The sequence below is a fragment of the Rosa rugosa genome, chromosome 6, assembly GCF_958449725.1.
Source record: "Rosa rugosa chromosome 6, drRosRugo1.1, whole genome shotgun sequence".
NCBI lineage: Eukaryota > Viridiplantae > Streptophyta > Magnoliopsida > Rosales > Rosaceae > Rosa > Rosa rugosa.
Genome location: NC_084825.1, coordinates 11123576 through 11141431, shown reverse-complemented (window position 1 = coordinate 11141431; position 17856 = coordinate 11123576).

The window sequence follows — 17856 nt, the reverse complement described above, 5'->3', positions numbered from 1 at the left end:
AACCCCATTTACCCAAACATCATATAAGATTTGCCCAATTATCCAACAAATTACATATTTTTTGCCCTAATACCCAATTACGTTATTTTCTATTAATTTTTGTTTATTTTTGGGATAATTTTTCCCTCTCTCCCTTTGTCACTTAGAGAGAAAGACTTCACCGGACTCCGGTAGTGGGCGCGGGACTCCGGTCACCGGCTGCCGAAATCAACGACTGGTGTCCAGTTTTATTGCCCCAAATAAATTTTTTATTGCTTCCAATAAACTTTTTATTGCCTCAAATAAACTTTATTGCCCCCTAAGAAACTTCTTATTGCCCCCAATAAAATTTTTTTGGGGAGTAATAAAAGTCTCCGACGACCTCTTTGTGAACTTCCGGCAACCTCCGGACCGGTGCCGGAGTCCGACGTCCTATTTTATTGCCCCTCAATAAACTTATTATTGCCCCTCAATAATACCCAATAAACATTTTATTGTCACCCAATAAACTTTATTGTCCCCCAATAATACCCGATAAACATTTCATTGTCCCTCAATAAATTTTTTATTGCCCCTAATAATACTCTAAGCATTTTATTGCCCCCCAATAAACTTTATAAAATTTTATTGGAGGGTAATAAAAGTCTCTAGCGACCTCTTTGGAAACCTCCGGCGACCGATAATCAGATTCCGACGGACGCCGACCGGAGTTCGGCGAAGTCTCCAAGGGTAAGTGGGCACACAAATCTTTTAGTGGAGTAAGTGGGCATTTGTTAGGCCCAAATTGGGTAAATGATCAAGTGCCCATATAGAATACCCTTAAAACCTCGGAGAGTTAAGACTACAAAACCTAATTGAGTCCTATTTGGAAAGACATTTCTTAAATAGATATGCAATAACCAAATGTGATTTTACCCCTAATGTAAAAAGATAGACGTAACTAACCAAATCAGACATAGGGAATATCCTTCTATGACTCAGCTATGGACTGTAATGAATGCACAAATAGCTTGGATTGAAAAGAATGAAACTGATCAAGAAAAAATTCCTAACATAACTGGGATTGCAATGTAAACATCAATCCCAGTATGCACAAAAACATAACATTATGAAATGCAAATGCGGTTACCTGTGGTGTACTTTGGAGAGTCAGCTGAAGCATTGAGTGACTTCATCATTTCACTGGAGAGAAGCTTTATCTGAATCGTGACACAACTGTAGCTTAGGCCTACGACTCTAGATTTTGTATTAGGAATGTCGATATACATTAATAAACCTATACTAACATGAGCTTTTAGGGTTGGTGTTATTTTATCCACAAGTTTTGTGCACATTATGCCGGACGCCTTCCGCCTTTTACCAGCCCTAAGCTTCCTACTTTTCCATTTGTTGGTGTCATTTGCATATGTGTAACATTTCGGGTTTATTTTCTTAACTGGAGCTTATGTCTATCTTGAAATGCCTTCATCCTGAGATGGATGGATTGCAATTGGCAAAAAAGACGTGTCTGAATTACATTTTATATAGGATATGATTTTTTAACTTAAAATATATTTTTTCTTAAAAGATTGTACGATTGCCTCTAAAAAAATATTTAAGATGAAAAAAGTAGCCAAGACCGCTGTTGTCAAAAGCTCTCACCCTGAAGAGGGGTTAAGCGTCTTCCATTGCTCTCATTAGCCATGGAGTTACAGGTGAAACAGAAAAAAAGTTACAACGAACGTGTTGTTTTCTCTAAATGAAGAAATACTTATTGGGACTTATTTGAGACTGACCGGTACGAAGGGTGATATAGCTACGGATACGTCGATGAAGTTCAAACTTCTTATATTTACTATACCAATAGTAACATCTATTTCTGTGATAGTCTTTCTCTCTCCTCGAGAACCCTAAAGGCTGGTTTTTCGGATCCAAGATTTCGGGCTCGACCGACAGCGCCAGGACGCCGGGCTGGCCTCTGGCCTCGTCGTTGTCATGGGTCTGCTGCCGGACGGGTATTGATGGCTATGGCTCATGGGGTTCCATCAGATGGGGTTTGCTCGGGTTTTGTCGGAGGTTTTGGCTGGGATGGTGCGTGGCGGTGGTCGTTCGAACATGGGCGGTGATCGAGCTCTGATGACGGGTTTTACTTGGTCGATGGCGCCATGGGGCTGACTCGATGGCTGTGTGAGGCGGGCGACCTGGATCGGGTTTGGCTTTCTCTATGGTGGCGTGGGTTGCTACGATGTGGCCCTTGGCGGTGTGGGCTGCAGGCGGTGAGATCGTTGCGGTGCAGATCGAGGAGGTGCAGATCGTGGCAGCGTGCGGCGGATAAAGCTTCGTTGGACTGTTGCGAACGACGAGGAAGCAGCTGGTTTGTGGTGGATTGGACCGGACCTGCCGTATGGGCCTTGGGTGGACTTTCTTTGCTGGCTGCCCTATTTGGGCTTTCAGTTTTTGGGCTAGGGTTTTGGCCCTAGTGCATTATCTAGAATAGTAATTTTATTACTTTCAATATGTCCCTATTTTTCAGGGACCGTCTAGGCACTTTTGTGCATTTAGCTTTTGCATTTGGTCTGGTCTTGTCGACTTAATTCTCAGTGGATCTAGGTGTACACCAATTGAGGTCTCTAGGCAGCTAGGTTTATTGGTTAAAGCTAGAGTTAGGTTGGAAGGGCCAGATCTTTCTAGCGCCTCCGGCGTAGTACCAAAGGGGGATTCCCGCTATGTCTACGTATTGATTGAACCATGAGTGAGTCTATTTTCTATGTACCATTGTGAGTACTACCACTATCTTGTTGTCTGTCTATAGATGGCAGCGGAAGGTTATGTAATGACCTATTCTGGCTTGTGATGAATATATATTCGCCCTATTGGCTCGATTTTCAAAAAAAAAAAAAAAAAATCTATTTAAAGAGAAATGCTAGCTACTTTCCCCTCCAACCTTTCTTTCTACATTTCCCATTCATTGTATGCCATGTGTACTCCACTATTCTTACAAATCAGATATTTAATACATTAATTAGAAAATTTTTCTCTTTTCTCTTTTATCCTTATTTATTTCAATTTTTGTTAATATTGTGGTTGACTTTTTCTCTCTCTCCCTCCATTTAGTATTCTCTTTATTATTTTCCTTTTCTTTGAATCTGGGAATTCCTCTTCCACCTCTATTCCAGCAATATATTTCTGGTCTTTGATCACAACTACAAATTGCATATCATCATATAATCGACGGAATTTCAATAAACTACCAAGTGCCAAAAACAAAAAATCCTAATTCAAACATGATTCTTTAAAAGTCTTTTGAATTTCACTAACGATCCTCAATGAAACAAGAAGTTTTTTAAATTTCTTTCGTTCTAGATAACTAGTAATCGGCTCATAACCATTTTAAACATTTTGTCATGAATTTTCCACTAGAAATCTCAATCAAAATTACCACTTGGGGCCAACGTCATACACACCTCATCAATCATCATTCCCGATCAGTATGCCCAATCCTAGGTAACTCGGTTAATGGCATGGCTGTTTTCAAGCAAAAAAAAAAAAAAAAAAAAAAAAAATTGGAATTCCAAGAATTTTACTATTTTGTCTCCGCAACTACTTGAAATTTAGTTTTATCCGACCTCTACTACTTTTAAATTTCTGAGATTTTACGACGGTCTCAGTCAGTATCTCTAGATTGGATCTAGGGATCTTGATTTGGTTGAAACTGCATATCCAAAAATTTGGTCGTGAACTCCTTCAAAATTATTTTCCAACTTCTTGGAAACTTGAAATGATAATCTTGTTGTGGTTTTCTTTTATCTTTGGTTATTCTTTTTTGTAAAACTGGTGGTTGGAAGAATGTTAGTTCACCTTCGAATTTACTCAGGACACCCATTTCGAAAGTAAAGGATTACTTTAAAGGAGAATATTTAGAAATTACTTTTCCTTGTTGTCGAATGAGGACACAAGGAAATAAAGTGCTTATAACCGATTCAACTGTTTTGGCTTGACCAAAGTTGAAGGAGCGCTTATGACTTGATTTATGAGTTTTGACATCAAACGAGTTCGTAGGGTGAAAATGATAGTTCAAGGTCGAGACCGTGAATGGAAATGCTACGAACTTTACAAATTTCGTGGAGTCAACGTCGATCGGTGATCCTCGAATTTCGTTGAACCTTATCGAAGGGTATTGTTGCAACTTGACGCCTTGAGCATTGGACGGTTTGTTTGGTCAACGCCAAGCAACCTATTGATTGATGTCACATGACGTGTAGTAGATACCTAGTTATTGCGATTCTACAATGTCACATCAAGTCTACTGAATTGTGTGCTTGGTTTCGACGTCATTTGGACAAGCTGTCACAATTGTTTGTTCATGGAGTAAAAAGTATCCACTAGAGCTACGAATAAGGGTGTATAAGGTTTAACAACCAAGATCGTTGATAACTACGAGGCTGACGTCAGTGCTGACATCGTTGGCGTGCCATTCATAGTGACGTTTTACGAAACTTATTTATGTTGACCAATGGAGAAAGCTCGGTTTCTCTCCTTGGTTGCTACTCATATTTAAGGTTCAAATCCCCGAGTAATTTTATACTCTCGGTAAATGGGAATTGAGCGTAGACGTCAATTTGTTTTCGGTGATTTTGAAAAGTAAGCGATTATTGCATGGTTGCAGCGAAGTTACTATTTAGCAAGTTGCTAATCGAAAAGAAGCATGATTCACGGAATAAAGTGTATCCTATGGAATGTATAAAAGGAACACTTGGTGAAGTGGTAAAAATAGCTCCGGAATGGGGATATGAAGTTAATGGGAACACAAAATGTGAAAGTTTTATGAATGTTATTATGTTGCGTAACTTGATGCGTGATCGATGGAGTATTCCACGTGAATTGTTTGCAAGTAACGCTTGAGAAATTCTTACACTAGTGTGTTGGTCATCTAGTTGTGGAAACAAGGTTGATAAGTGGATTTACCACTGCTTTGCAGTTTGTTGTTATTGAGGCTAGTGGGTGACTAAGTGTTAATCCCCGATTTGTTTTAAGGCTCATTGCACTTCTCAGAAACACTGAAGCGATAATTCCATAGCCCATAGTATGGAACTCAGAGGAGTTGGGTGAGACTATGAAATCAAATGTTTGCACATACACACACAATGTGATAGAGGAAAAGTGCAATTTGCGAAAAACAAATGGTTATAGAGTTCGATGAGGTTGTCCCCATAAGTGGAGTAAGATGTACCACGTGAAATGTGAAGGTCTAAAAGGTAACAGGGGAAAGTGAAACTATGGCTTGTGGACTCACGAGCCCAAGGTGAAAAGAAGTAACCTCTCTTATTCATGCATTAGACAAATTTCGAGGACGAAATTTATTTTAAGGGGGGTAGAGTGTGAGCCCCCGAAAATTTTGTTTAATTTTTGAAGGTAATTTTTTGCCAATAAGATTTTCGCAAGGTGATACAAGTGAAGGAATTGACTTTGGAAATAGTTTTTGGTGTCGAGACCACCTATTGGGCCTTATGATTTAAGTTTGGGCTGAGATTTTTTTCATTTGGGCCTAGAAGGTTATCGAAGTAGTGAGGCGACCGTTTGTTAAAGCTTTGAAGACGGTAAATTGAGTTGTAACAAAGTTTTGGATTTTGGGTTTTTACGAGATCAAGTTTTAGGCCTATGACGAAGTTGAGAAACAGCTTAGAAAGTTTTCGACGAAAGACGAATAAAAGAAACGTCACAAGCATCTTCGTTCGCCTCCACAGACGACCTCCACAGTCCCGCAGTGTTGCCCGGTCAGAGCTCCCATTTTCGACCATCATTTGAATACACCGCCAACACCAATGTGCGCAGACCAAGCCGAGCATTGAAACCCCAAAGCATCGCTGACGACCGGTGCCGGAAGACTACCGCACGCACCGTCGCCGGAGTTATTGCCTCTGCATGCCTTCGATTTCTAGTCTCCAGCTCGAATCGAGCTTCAACACTCCCATAAACGAAGTCGGCTACACTATCCTTCGAAACCTAAACTCCCGACCTCCGACTCCGACCAGAGCCGCCTGACGCACTACACGCGCCGCCGCTGGCGCCTCGACCACCGTAGCTCCGCCACTCGTGAACGCCGGATCTTCGTACTTTCCCGATTAGGTAATTTCGTCACCCTGTTCAGTGTTGAGGCCTCTGTTTTAATTTCGAAAGGATTGGGTTTCTACTTAGATTTTCTGGATTGGAGTTTGGAACCTCAAGCTCGGAGGTGAATGAAGAAAACTGGAGCTCGATATATATGGAGTCTGGAAGGGGTTGTGGGCTTCTGCGTTTTTGGAGTGATGGAGAAGAGAGAGATTGTTGGTTCAGTCGAATTGATATCGGAGATGGTAAAGATTCTTGAACTCTGTTTTGGTTACGGAAAATTGGTTGAGGGTTGATTTTAATTATGTTATGCTGCTAGGGATTTGAGAAGGGAGTGGTGATAGAGCAGCCGGTTCACAGCAGCATAAATGGGTTATCCTTGTTGGAGAAGAAGAATGGTAAGGGTCCGGATTTTGGTCTTGCTGGTGTTGAAAATTATTGTGGATGTGTTCTGTTGAGTAAAAGATGCATAAATGTAATTTGGTGTACGAATTGAAGGAAGGTTGATTTAAGATGACTTTTACTTTGGGTAAAGGCTTAAACAGTGTACATACATGTACATTTGCAAGTATAATTAATTAGCTCTAATGGACTACGCTCATTGTACCACCAAAGGTATTAATTCCAACCAAAGGAATGGCATGCAGACACACCGCCAGGCGGGCTACAGCCCCAACGTCGGATCACCTCCAGATCGGCGGCGACGCGCCGCCACGCGTCGTGCCAAGATGGCATCAGAAGCTTCCGTTACTGAGAACTGAAGCTTATCAGTCCCACATCGAAAACAAAGAGAAGATCAACATCCTCCTCACCTATAAAAGGTTCTCTCCTCTCTCCTCATTAATTACGCATTCAATACTTACCTATTGTTACTTTGTCAACATAATACATTGACTAACTTAGGCATCGGAGAGTCGAAGACCGCCCAACGCGGTCTCCCTCTAACGCCCTTTGTATTTTACTTGACAGGTAACGGGGGCTTTGGAAATATCACAAGTATCGATCCGCTCACCGGATCAGCGTTAACTAAGGTTCAGCTACCGCCGAACTTTTAGACATTAACAAACAGATTGGTAATTGAGATCGGATCAATTTTATGAAGTGAACTAAATGCTGTGGTTGATTTTAATATTGAGAAGCAGTTGGTCAAGAACATGGTGGATTTTATTTGATTGAGCTAAATTAGGATATTGGATTAACGTTCTTGAAATAAGGTTAAAAATCAGAATATTCTAGTGTCGCCATATCCCGAAGTTATCGTAAAAATGTTATCATTCGGGAATGGTAATTACTATTTATTTGCTTAAGGTTTAAAGACTAAGTAAAAATGTCAACTTGGTTGACCCGAATTACATTAAGGAAAGAAGTACGATCACCATATCCCGAATGAGCTTTCTACGTTAAGTGAATTGTTCGGGAATGGAAATTGTGAATTGTTTTTCTAAAGTAAAAAGGTTAAAGAAATGAAGTCAAACTGCTAAGCATAATCACCACATCCTAATGATTCAAATGCTATATCATTTGGGAATGGATAGTAGATTTTATGTTAAAGGATAATTTGATGGACCTAAAGAGAATTGATGACCTGAATAGGACGCTGGAAAGAGCCACCAATCCAGCGCAGAGCGAGCATTCACATAGCACCAGGCGTAGTCAGCCCAACACTGGCACATTCGCACCAGGACCAGTCATACAGATGCAGGTTCCGCTGGACCCACCTGAGCCATTGGGGATGGGACCACCGCCCGTCCCCCAGCTAATGTTAGAGCAGGAGGCGGAGTCAGTGCCGTGCACCAACCGCTCGGAAGCTAGGGCAAGAACTGAGGGCAATCCGCCTGCGCCAACGCGTAGGCAGGCCCAGCGGAGTATATATGCCGGAACCGTCGGCGACGCAACAGCCCAAATTCTGGAGAGAATGCAACAGCTGGAACAGAGGTTGGTCCGGGCAGAGTCGGGCGCCCCGGCGCCAACTCAAAGTCCACTTTTCACATCCAGACCTGGGCCCTTCACCGCTGCAATTCTGCAAGCTATCAGACCGGCGTACGCAAAAACTCCAAAGATGTCACACTACAGCGGCACGTCCGACCCCTTCGTCCACATGGACACCTTCAAGAAGGTCACCAACAACAAGGGGTTTGACGACCCCACCTTGTGCCATTTGTTCAGCGAAACACTGGACGGAGAGGCAATGAATTGGTTCTTCGAGTGTCCGCCGGGATCCATTGACTCATTCCATGCACTATCACATACCTTCCTCTCTCGGTTCATCTTATTGTCCGCCGGACATCATAACACAAGTTAGCTGTTCAGCGTCAAGCAGGGGGAAGACGAATCACTTAAGGCATTCGTCACAAGGTGGCGAGCGGCAGCATCTCAGTGCCGCGATCTAGACAAATCTATGGCATCGGCGGCCTTCAAGCAGGGACTCCTCAGGGGACCGTTCCTCTATCACCTCAACTACAACCATCCAAACGCGGCATATGACCATATCATGAGTGAGGCGGTCATTCATGCCCAGGCGGAATTCATTACATATGGAGAAACCCCACCGCCGCCGGCAACGCCAGCAAAGACAACACAACCCACCTCCAGTCAGCATGAGACCTCTAATAAAGCACCCGCCGCACCGCCAACTGACAAGAAGAGGGAATGGCAACAGGGCCACTACCAGAACAAGCGGCAGAAGGACCAATACCACAACAAGGGCAACCGCCCAACCCAGGAGGATAACCGCAACAAGCAAACGGAGTCTTCTCAGGGGTATGCAGTGTTCACGGTCCTCACGACTTCGTACGAGGAAATATACAATCAGTGCAAGGATCAAATCCCGCCACCACCCCCAGCAAAATACTCAAAGACGGGCAAACCTAGAAACACCGGCAGATGGTGCAAGTACCATGAAGACAGCGGCCACAATACCAACAGCTGCAACGCACTGAAAACAGCCATTGAGACCTTATACCGTGAAGGCAAGATGGAGCAGTTCAAGGTGTGCCAACCGCCACCTGTGATCGCCAACGTAGAGACCTTGGGCCGCATTAACACCATCGACGGCGGTGCTCTAATCACGGGCATGTCTCACAGGGCAAGGAAGCGTTATGCACGCGCTAATCACCCAAAGGAAGTCTGCAATATCCGCTACGAAAGAGCCGCCAAACTCCCAAAGGCGGGTTGGGAGCCTATTACATTCTCAGAGGAGGAGGAGCGCGGGGTGCATCTACCCCATGATGACCCCTTCTTGGTCGACGCCATTCTTGGCAGATTCTCAGTGGGGAGAATATTGGTGGATAGCGGGTCCGCTGTCAACGTCATCTTCAGCGGTTGCTACTGCCACCTCAAGCGGAATAACAAGTTGCTCCAGGACCATGAGCCACTGCTCAGCTTATCCGGTGACGTCACGCAACCGCTCGGTTCTGACTACATGCAGTTGACTATTGGCGCTAGTCCATGTATGGCGGAGGTACATACAGAATTCATAATCGTTGATTGTTTCAGCTCGTATAATGCCATCCTCGGACGGCCGGCGCTCAACAAGCTTAAGTGCATCATCGCCGGATACATGCTTCTCATGAAGTTCCCCACACCTAATGGCACGGGCTGTGTGAGGGGAAGCCAACTGCTGGCACTAGAATGTTATTCAACGACTATAGCGCGGTCAGCGCGCCGTCATGAAATTCTGACGGTGGGTGACGAGGCACCGCCACCAAACATCTTTGAGGATCCTAGGGATGAAGAGGAGAAATATGTAAAAAAGGAACCGGTCAACCCGGACACGTCGTTGAAGGTTATCTGCATCTCAGACGGGCACCCTGAGCGGACAGTCCGCATAAGAGCCCAACTAGACCCAGACGTGGAGGCAGAACTCACTCAATTCCTACGTGATAATGCAGCCGTCTTTGCGTGGTCCTACGCAGACATGCCAGGTATCTCTCCTGACATTATCACTCATAAGCTGACCATCAAAGCCTCCTTTTATCCCATCAAGTAGAAGCGGAGGGCCTTTGATGAGGAAAAATACCGGGCAATCGGAGAGGAGGTCGCCAAACTCCAGGACATTGGATTCATCCGCCAAGTCATCTATCCCCAGTGGATCTCCAATTTGGTAATGGTCAAAAAGCCCAGCGGTAAGTGGCGGATGTGTGTCGACTTCAAAAATCTCAACAAGGCATGCCCAAAAGATAGTTTCCCGCTACCTCGTATCGATCAGCTAGTCGATTCAACTGCCGGTCATGAGCTCCTCAGCATGATGGACGCTTTCTCCGGATATAATCAGATCAAGATGCACCCCAGCGACCAGGAGTGCACCACCTTCACCACTGACAAAGGCCTATACTGCTACAATGTAATGCCTTTCGGTCTGAAGAACGCTGGTGCAACTTACCAGCGGTTGATGAACACCATGTTCGCTGAGCATCTGGGAAAAATCATCGAGGTCTACGTGGACGACATGCTAGTTAAGAGCATAAAGGCCAGCGGACATGTGGCAAACCTCAAGGTCATCGTAGCCATTCTCTTGGCCTATGGTATGCGCCTCAACCCAGAAAAATGTTTCTTTGCGGTCACCGCTAGCAAATTCCTGGGATACATCGTCAGCGAGCGAGGCATCGAGGCTAACCCAGACAAGGTCCAGGCCATCCTTGACCTGGCGGACCCTGAGTATAAGGTACACGTCCAGTGCCTCCAGGGCAAGTTAACCGCCCTTTCTCGATTCATCTCTCGACTCACTGATAAGTGCGCCCCATTCTTCAAACTCCTCAAAACAACTCACAAGAAGGTCATCGACTGGAACCCGGAATGTCAGGCGGCGTTCCAAGGCCTGAAGGAATACCTGGCGGCAGTCCCTCTCCTTTCTGTCCCTGTGCAAGGAGAAACACTATTCATATACCTAGCGGTCTCGGTATCGGCGGTAAGTTGCGCCATTGTTCGACGGGAAGGCCAAGACGAGCTCCCAGTGTTCTACGCCGGCAGAGGCATGAACGGAGCAGAAACAAGGTATCCTCCCTTGGAGCAATTGGCCCTCGCACTTATCGTTGCCGCCAGGCGCCTCCGCCAATACTTCCAGGCTCACACGATCCATGTGTTAACCAATCAACCGTTGAGGCAAGTGATGCAGAACCCTGAACACTCGGGGCACCTCAGCAAGTGGGCCATTGAGCTCAGCGAGTTCGACATAGAATACAAGCCAAGAACCGCTATGAAGGGCCAGGCAGTGGCGGACTTCATTGCTGAACTCACCGAGCGTCAACCTGAACCCGGTATTGAGATAGTGCCCGGAACGGAAGTGGTAACCGTTGGGGAGGCAATTCCCCTACAGTCAGATTGGAACCTGCATGTGGACGGATCCGCCAGCGCCAAGGCCAGCGGCGCCGGAGTCATCTTAACAGGACCCGGGGGACTAAACGCGGAGTACGCGTTGAAATTCAACTTCAAAGCTTCAAACAACATGGCGGAGTACGAGGCACTCATCGCCGGCCTACTACTCGCCATTGACTCAGGTGCTGACAGCGTCAACATCTTCAGCGACTCTCAATTAGTCGTTAACCAGGTCAACGACAGCTTCCAAGCCAAGGACCAGCAGTTAGCGGCATATTTGGGGTACGTCAAAACACTGCTGAAAAAATTCAAATTTCATACCATCACACAAATCCCCAGGGAAAAGAACGCCCAGGCTGATTCACTGGCAAGATTGGCTACCGCCCAACCACACCAGAGCCCAGCGGACATAAGGGTGGAATGTCTTGATAAGCCTAGCATCACAAAAACCCTGGCAGAGATCTTCAACATTGATATCAATCCCAGCTGGATGAACGAGATTATCGAATACAAGCGCAACGGGACATTGCCAGAAGACAAGGTCAAGGCACGACAACTTCAGCGGCGGGCGACCCGCTACAATATCCAGAATGGCAAACTTTACCGCCAGGGGTTCACTCACCCCAACCTCCGCTGTTTAACCCCCGAGGAGGGAAAGGTCATGCTGGCAGGAATCCACGGCAGGGAGTGCGGAAACCACTCGGGCGCCAGATCCCTGGCCAATCGCACAATGCGACAGGGCTACTTTTGGCCTACGCTTGGTGATGACGCCCGACAGGTATCAAGATCTTGCCACAAGTGCCAGCAGTTTGCTGATCTCCCACATGCACCGGCGGAACCACTTTCAATCATCATCGGTCCATGGATCCACTCTACATGGGGCCTCAACTTGATGGGCAAATTCCAAACCGCCAAAGGACAGTTCAAGTACATCATCGTTGCCATCGACTACAACAGCAAGTGGATAGAGGCAGAGCCACTGACGGCAATAACTACCGCCAAAGTTATTCACTTCCTTTGGAAGAACATTTACTGCCGCTATGGTGTCCCACATACAATCATTACAGACAACGGCACACAGTTCAACAACAAGGAACTCATCTCTTTCACCGCCAACCTTGGCACAAAAATGAGTTTTGCATCTGTCGCACACCCCCAAACCAACGGCCAGGTCGAAGCAGCAAACAAGATAATCAAGAAGCTGCTAAAAAAGAAACTCGACACCGCCAAGGGTTTATGGGCGGAGAAACTACCAGAGGTACTATGGGCCATCAGAACAACCCTGGCCTCCGCCACTGGTGAAACTCCTTTTTGTATGATGTTCGGCACTGAGGCTGTCCTGGCTATTGAGGTCACTCACCCTACCGCTAGGATCGAAGGCTACCAACCAGCAACCAACAGTGACGGCATCAACCTGGACAAGGACCTCCTAGAGGAAAAACGACACAAGGCCCATTTGCACAACCTGCAAAACAAGCAGCGGGTATCACGTTTCTATAACGCCAGGGTCAAGGCCCGGAACCTCCAACTGGGGGACTGGGTAATGAAGGAAGTCATTCCACCGCCGACAAAACTCCGCCCAACTTGGGAAGGTCCGTACAAAATAGTAGAGGTCGTTAGCCCTGGCACCTTCTACTTAATGGACAAGGGTGGCGTCACAACTACCCACCCTTGGAATACCGAACACCTTCGGTATTACTATAAATAATCGTGTCACTACCCAGGAGAATCTTGACTTAGCTAAATTTTTGTTCAATATTTAGCTAAGGGAAGCTACCCAACGGGTACATCCCCACTTTTGTAAACACTGATCCGTCAGTTATCAATGAAACGAGGAATTATTCAAACCATTGTTACCAAGTCTAGCACTGAGGGCAACTGGCAACGCCAGTGATCGTCAGCGGACTCCGTCCTCTACGTTGTGCACTTGGACCAATCTTAATTCCTTTAATGTTTCATTGATTGCAAAAGAAAATTCTACGTCAAACCTCTAGCGGTACAAGCATATGGTCACTAGCCAAAATTCCAATTTCAATTCGTATATGGAGGGCTGGGACTCCCCACCCAAAAATATTCTTTACATTCCACGCAATGTTCAGCCTCGACGGCTATATATATATAAAAAAAAAAAAAAAAACAAAAAGAGGACAGTTTAGCGTCTCAAGGGTTGGCTTCCGCATCCTCTTCAGCGGCATGCGGCGGCAGCTGCGCCCGGCTTGTTTGTTCCGGCTCTCGCGCAGTGGGACTGGGAGTCTCTATGGTCCCATCCGCCCGGGTATGCGCTGCCATAAAACCGGCACGGGACACATCTGACTGGGTGGGAGGAGTCCGCTGGGCACCATCCACCGGCTGAGCAGTATTTTCTCCGCTGCCTGAGCCAGCGTCAAGGACATTCGGCACTGGCGGGGCATTCTTCACCGGTGGAACGGTCTGCGTTTGCGCCACGGCGGGCTGGGACGCCTTTGCCCAATCAATGGCACCCTTTTGGCGCAGCATCTCCACATTGGCCAGGGCGCCCGCCTTCGCCGCGTCATTCATCGCCTTTTTATATTCCGCCGACCGTTTAAATTGCTCCACAGCGGCGGCCGCCGCACGGCTACCTTCGCCCCTCAGGCGGGTCACCTCACCCTCTAGTTTCTTCACCTCCCCTTGCCTGGCGACAGACTCCCGCTGCAGGATGTCAATCTTCTTCTCCTTAGCGGCTACCCGTTCCTGCAGCAGGGCCCTGTCTTGCTCCAGCTTGGAGACGCGATCATTTCGCTCCACATCCCGCTGGATGGCGACTTCCAGCTTGCCGCGAGCGTCCGCAACATCGCAGTCAGCCTTCATCAGACGCCGCTCCACATCCGCCAGCCTGTCCTTGGCATCCGTAAGCTCCCCCTCGAGCCTCTTGACCTCCTCCCTGAGCTGCACCTCGATCCGGGGCTGCTTCGACGCCGCCACGAACATTTCGTTCAGCCCAACCGCTAGGTGACGAAAGGCTGAGCTGAAGGGGGACTTGTCAATCGCCGTGGGGCGCGAAATCCCCGCTAAGCCGCCAAAGCCCAACCGCTCGCAGAGATGGAACAGAAACTCCCGCTCACTGTCGGTCATGAACTCGGCATAGGCGGCGAAGGAGTCCAGATCGCTCACAACCGCCTCTTTCTCAAAAACCGCCGGGCCTTTGGCGGAGCCTGACGAACCTTCTTTTGCTGGCGGCTCCGGATGACCTCACCGTCATCATCATCCTCATCCTCCTCGGCGGAGTTGTTCTGCCGGCGCTTTCGCAGGAGCACCCGTGTGTTTCCAGCGGGCGCCGTGGCAGTCCCCGCCGGCTGTCCCGCCCTCTGTGAGCCACGCCTGATGGCCATCACCCTCTCTTTCTGCGGAGCGGGAGCAGCGGCCCCCTTCTTCCCGCCCTCCACAATAGCACCAGCCTGAACAACTGGCAGGCCGTCGGCGCCAAGGTGGGAGTGATGCGGCATGGGCAACACCACTGGAACCTCGGAGGGGCTCAGCGCCAGTGTCTCCGGGTTTACAACCGTCTCCTGGGCCGCCTGCCCTGAGACGTACATGGCCTCCAAGAAATTGTTTATCTCAGCACGGTCCATGGCCTTCTCGAAGGCGTCGCGGCTAGCGTTGTTCCCTGGCGGAGTCTCTACAACAACAACGAAATGCGGACACGTCAGCCTCGAACAACCTAGGAAAAGATACTGTCTGGCGAAGGTGTCTTACCAACGGCGCGAGTCAGTTGCAGATCGACCAGCAACTCCCAACCGGTCAGCAAGCGGAAGTCAAGCAAATTTCGATTCCGCCAACAGCCTCTGATGCGCGCCACGCGGCACTCTTCCTCACGAGTCAGGGTATACCGCAAGCCCACTACAAAAACAAGAATAATGGTTAGAATACGGTACAAAGGCTATACATAACATAAAACGAGACGTGTTCAGCGGAGACCGCCAGACAACCTCGGATAGGCTGAAACTCCGACTTAATCCTAAACGTCGGCTCCCCCTCGTTGGACTCCGCTTGGTACTCCCAACCCGCCGTGGCAACAATGTAATGCCTCCGCTTGGTACTCCCAACTCCGCTTGGTACTGAAGGTTCCCCGCCAGTACGACATCGAATCCCTCAAGTTCTCGATTAGCTTGGGAGTTCCCTGGCGGCGACTCAAATTCACCTGCCCTCTGCAACCTTGGCGCTTCACGTACACCAGTTCGTAGAAGTGAAGTACCTCCGCCACTGTTGGCCCCTCGCAGCCGGACAGTAGCCACAGTGAGTTCATCGCCAACATCAACCGCCACATGTTGGGCAGATCTGTCCAAAGGCAAGGCCGAACTCGCACACCAAGATCTGTAGATTGGGCACGAGCGGCAATGTCACCCCTTGACGAAATATGGCCTCATGCACCGCGGCAAACCCCGCTGGAAGAATGGACGCCTTCTCATCCACCGTCGGCGGACGCAGTTTTACCACGCCGGGCAACCGGTACACCCGCTTCAACCGATTGACGGCAACGGCATTCATCCTCCCTCCAGCCTCATCAACGGGGGTACCATCCTGGAGAACCCATGCCGACTCGGTATCCTCACTCGTCACATCTACCCCTTCAGCGGAACCACTGGCGGCGCTGTTGCTCGCCAGCCGCTCCTCACGTCTATCCTGCGCAGCGGCAGCCTCCCCCGCCCTAGAACTCTCCGGACGCGACCCACGACCCATGACTACTTCCCAGGGAATGGTTTGTAGCGGCTCAACTTCTAGCGGTTCTGGCAGTGAGGTTTCTGCACGGGCAGACGGACGCAACGAGTCAATAAAAATTCTATCCGCCTAGCTGAACGACACGTCAGACCCGGAGTCCTCACTGCTCGAAATGTCTACGACGCTAGCCATTCCAAACCTTAAAACCCAAATCAGTTAGCTCAAAAACGGATCTAACCTATCCCCACACCAGTTATAGCCAAGAACACCAAGAACAGCTACTCAGAAAATACCAAAACACGAACAAACACAACCCAGATTCGACCATCTAGCAAAACCCTAAATACCAACTCTCTGTCAAACACCATCACCCTCCCAAAACATCAAATAAGACACCAATCCCAGAAATAGCACAAAAACCCAGAAATCGACAACACCAATCAAACAGGACAGAGAACCAGAATACTAACCTCAGCGGTGAACTTTCTGGAGTCGTGGTGCGCGCTAATCTCCGACGACAGAAACTTTCGTCTTTCCGAGCACGAGAACTCCGCAAAATCACAGCAGCCTCTTTCTTGAATCTCGGACGACCAGAGCTTGAAGATGAGTAGGGTTTGAAGTTTTGGCAAACTGACAAATCTCGATACGTTCCCCCCCTTTTATGTCAACATCAGGGGATTCTGGGCCGTCGAGTAGAAAACGACATCACATACCAGCCGTACACGTGTCCCACGTCCACAATAACTCTCCGGATTAATCGAGGCGACGCCTCGGTTACAAAATCCATCATTACTCGCATTAATGGCGAGAAGACGGCCGGGCTGAAGAGATCACGCCTCCGGACGCTAACCCTCTAACAGTTTGCCACGTGTCGGCCACCATCAGACGAAGCGTCTAATGGAAGCAACCACTTAGGGAAACATCGACAAGTGACGAAGTATCCGCTGAGCGAAACCCCGCCAGCGGAACTTCTCATTTTTCATCTCGTGACGAAGTCTCCGCTGAGCGAAACCCCGCCAGCGTAACTTCTCACTTTTCATCTCGTGACGCAGTCTCCGCTGAGCGATACCCCGCCAGCGGAACTTCTCACTTTTCATCTCGTGACGAAGTCTCCGTTGAGCGAAACCCCGCCAGCGGAACTTTTCACTTTTCATCTCGTGACGAGGTCTCCGCTGAGCGAAGCCCCGCTAGCAACACTTCTCACTTGTCTCGTCACCATCGAGGTCTCCCACAGTGGAGCTTCTCCCTTGTCATCCTGCAAACGGGGCGTTTTCCCGCTACACCACACACCGCTAGCGGAACCCTCTTTTCATCTAGCAAGTCGCGTACTTTATTCAGCGCGGTACCGCTCAATAACGTACCGCCAAGCACGTCTACTGGACGCTGCTTCCTGCTTCAAACCAGCGGGGGGACATCCGCCAGCGGCGGATCCCGAGGCCACGCCTCACTCCGACAACGACCGCCACGCGGCGTTAGTCAGATTGTCCCTCCGGGACACGGGGACTAGTCAACAGTCTACGACGACCCTGATCAGGTACGTTGACCCCCGTCACTTGGGTACTAAGATTGGGCTCGCTACCCAACACCCTCTGCTCCGTGCAGCTTCCCCTCAACAAACAATTTACCGACCATCCGGAGGTCCATCTTAGCCGGGGAGTGGGGGACTCCCTGGGGGGGGCCTAGCAGGGGCCCACCCGAAAGGGTATAAAGCGTTTGCTCAGTAAATCCATGGTTGACAACGCACTGACGCTAATTATGCTTTTTGCAAAGTCTAGCGGAAGAAACGCTTCAAACCACCGA